General features: G+C 45.3%; 1 protein-coding gene across 4 annotated transcripts in view; it reads left to right on the top strand.

Moving 5' to 3' along the window:
- The window catches only part of mlxipl (MLX interacting protein like), a 28226-nt gene that overhangs the window by 12616 nt on the left and 11920 nt on the right, over positions 1–3690 (top strand). The window lies entirely within an intron of this gene.

Genomic DNA, 3690 nt, shown 5'->3' with positions numbered 1-3690 from the left:
AGATAGATAGATAGATAGATACTTGATCCAGAAGGAAATGAAGCTAGCTCTGAAGTCCCACTCCGCTCTATGAGGCGGTTTAGTATCTTTTAGCTCGCAACCTAAAAACATTTCGGATGTTTTGACATTGGGTTGTATTATCTACTCTTCCATATTTAGTGTATAAGCTGCAGTAGATGGCGGTCGGCAGGCCCCTGGTTTGGAGAAACAGACCAGAGTTCTGACACGGAAGCTGAGCTATGTACTCCTTTGGACAGGGGCAGCAGCTGAACATAATTTAGCCTCCTAAAGGTGTGTACACTACATTTAGAATATTTTACCCTGCTGTCAAACAGACCTGTTTAAGTTCATGCAGGGGGAACGGAAACTTTTGTTGATGCATCAAAAGCCCAAAAAATGGCAGTTTTGAGACGTAAAAGTTCTTACATAGCGCTTTTCTAGACTCAATAACTACTCGAAGAGCTTTGACATAGTACAAGAACCATTCACACACATTCATACACTGTAGCAGAGACACTCATCAGATACACACTCACACACATGGCGCATCGGGGGCAACTAGGGGTTCATTGCCTTGCCCAAGGACACTTCGACATGAGACTCCAGGGCCAGAGATCAAACCACCAGCCTTCTGATTGGGAGGCGACTGCTCCACCACTGAGCCACAGCCGCCCCGCACAGACACTAGGCAATGTTCTGCTGTGGAGGGGGGCAGCGGCTCAACGTATATCAGCCACTTAAAAAAAGGCCCACCTAAAAACAATCAATATCAGTTTAAGTGTACACTAGATTTAGGACAATGGAGTCGGGTGGCTTTGACGAGAGCATAGATCTTCATCTGCATCTTCATTTCCCCGCTGAGGAAACTTTAACAGGGAAGGTAGCCGATGAAAATGTTAAACATGCAGCGTACGCTTGAAAGGATAAAGATATTTTCAGGTGGGCCTTTTTTTAGGAAGCTGAAATACATTTAGCTGCTGCTCCCCCCCCCCCCCGCTTCTGTGTCTGCTTCTCCAAACTGGGGACGTGCTGACCGCCGTCTACTGTAGACAATACAATCACAGTGGAGAAGCACCTCATACTAGTGATGGCCGAATGAAGCTTTGTGAACCAGTGTCTTTATTTTCTGAGCCCACTAGATGGCGCTCTCTGTTCAACAAAGGGTTGAGAACACACTGAATTGCGATGCCTTAGGCCTTTCTCCTAAAACCAACAGCGCCATCCAGTGGGCTCAGAAAATACAGACACTGGTTCACGAAGCTTCATCCAATCTGTATCTTAAACTCTTCTGGTTCAGTCTCATTGCTTTCATTAGTGTCGTTTTTCAGCCACAGCTGTTTTCAGTCAACAAACTGATAAATCCTCTGTTCACTACCTTCCCAGCACTATACAGCAGACAGACACAGTTACTGGTGAATAGAACAAGATATGTATTGCTGCGTGCTACTGCCATGTGTAGATCAGAGGAATAGTGGATGGATATAGACTAGTTGGTTGGACTCTGCGTGAGCGTCCGACACAAACAAAACAGGGATAGAAAAAGAGCTCCATGGCACGACCAAGGTTACAAAAGTCCACAGGGAACCTTTAAAGATCTCAGTGTCGTGTTGAAAGCTTGTTTCCCACTGGCCTCAAGGGGCCAGGAAATTTGTAAGTGCAGCTTTAAGTAAACCTTCAAAAAATCACAGCCAAATCTGAATATGCATTCACTAATCAATGATTCCTGAGTTGTATTTATCAATTAGTACTTGTCAACTATATGTCCCTTAGAGCGTGTGCGAGGCAGGCAAGGTTTGACGCCCAGGGCTGCTTGCCAATCTGCCACCCTGCAGGGAGACAGAGACAGCAGGTCCTGGTTCAGTTCCAGTGGCATTGGTTGCGTTGGCCTTTGTGTTACTTTGAGTGAAGTAATCTAGCAGCTCGGTGGCTACAAGTTAGCCTTTGTAACCCACAGACAACCTGCTGCCCGCTGCTGTAATAGTGTGTGTGTGTGTGTGTGTGTGTGTGTGTTGCCCTTTATGTCTGTCTAGCTGACTGGCTGTGTTTGTGTGTGTGTGTGTCTCTCTGTGTCTGTCTGTCTAGCTGACTGGCTGTGTGTGCAGTGTGTGTTTGTGGGGGCTCGGTGTGTGTGCTTGTGGCGGGACTGTGTGTGCGTGAGGGCAGTGTGTAGTGGCAGTGTGTGTGTGTTGTGTGTGTGTGTGTGTGTGTGTGCGGTGGGCCAGTGTGTGCGTGTTGTGTGCTGGTGTGCGTGTGGGGCAGTGTGTGTGTGCTGTGTGTGTGGGAGGTGTTGTGTGTTGCGTGTGGGCCAGTGTGTGGTTGTGGCGTGGGCAGTGTGTGTGGGGAGGTGTGTGTGGGCTGGTGTGGGGCAGTGTGTGACTTTGTGTAAGTGGCATGTGTGTGTGGCTGTGTTTGGCTGTGTGTGGGGAGGTGTGTGTGTGGCTGTGTGGGGCAGTGTGTGACTGTGTGTAAGTGGCAGTGTGTGTGTGTGTGTGTGTGTGTGTGTGTGTGCATGTGGGGAAGGGTGTGTGTGTGGCTGTTTGTTCTCACAGTGCTGGCAGAGTCCTGAGGGATCAGCTGTCTGTCTCTCTTGGTCACAAGATCCAGAGAGCTAGCTAGCGTCTGGGAGCGCTCCACAGCCATGGGTTTCATTAATGGAGAGGCTTCTTCTCTTAAATGGAAATACAGATCCCTATTCAGAGGCAGGCCCGTAGTTTCTCTGTACTGAGATCAACACACACATACTGGTATGTATTTTCACAGTGTGCCACACGTTTTGCCTTGTGTCTACAGAGCTTGTATCCAGCTGGATTCTGAGTAATGTGTGTGTTAACAATAGCTCCTATAAGTTGAAATCCAGCTTTCATTGACTGAAGCAAGTGAGGTTACATTTGTCTCCTCAACTGGTCAAAACCTGGTTTGGAGTCGGTGCTGTCAGATGTGAAAATACACAACCTAATCGCAGATGGCAGCTTGGCACGGTCAGTTGCCAGCAAGGCTCCAAAAATATGTGACCTGGCAGAAATGATTCAATAATTGGAATGATTACCAAGTAGGGAGGGCTTCACTGCATCTGGGATGGGGACTCGGGGTTGCATGGTTTGGCTCTATGCTTTTAATATTTGTTTTTGTTGTTTGAATGGCTGAAATGTGATATTAAACTGCAGACTGACACTAATAATTTGGCTACTTTCAGCCATATTTTAGAGAATGAAAGCATTTAGTGTATGTTTTGTTATGTCATTATAGGAGGCAAAAATAACATGCTAGATTGTCTAATTGTAAAAGTAATTGTCTTTCTTTTTTATTCTAAATTTGAACCTGGAAAAATAGAGTTGCAAAGATTAATCTATTAAATGATTAGTTGAATTACTATATTTATACTACTGAATTAACCGGCAACTATTTTGATTATCGATTCATCAGTTTCAATTTTTTACGAAATCTTTTCAATGTGAATATTTTCTAGTTTCTTCATGGCAGTAGACGGAATCTCTTTGAGTTGTGGACAAAACAAGACATTTGAGGGCGTCATTTTGGGCTTTTTTCGGGAAACACTGATTTCCCTTTTTTACCATTTTAAAGACTAAATACCTAATCGACTTTCTTTATTTTTTTTGAAGATTATTTTTGGGGCGTTTTTGGCCTTTATTTTTGACAGGACAGCTGAAGACATGAAAGGGGGGAGAGAGG

Source organism: Etheostoma spectabile, chromosome 13 (assembly GCF_008692095.1).
Source record: "Etheostoma spectabile isolate EspeVRDwgs_2016 chromosome 13, UIUC_Espe_1.0, whole genome shotgun sequence".
Classification (NCBI taxonomy): Eukaryota; Metazoa; Chordata; class Actinopteri; order Perciformes; family Percidae; genus Etheostoma; species Etheostoma spectabile.
This window is presented reverse-complemented; position numbering and strand designations above follow the sequence as displayed.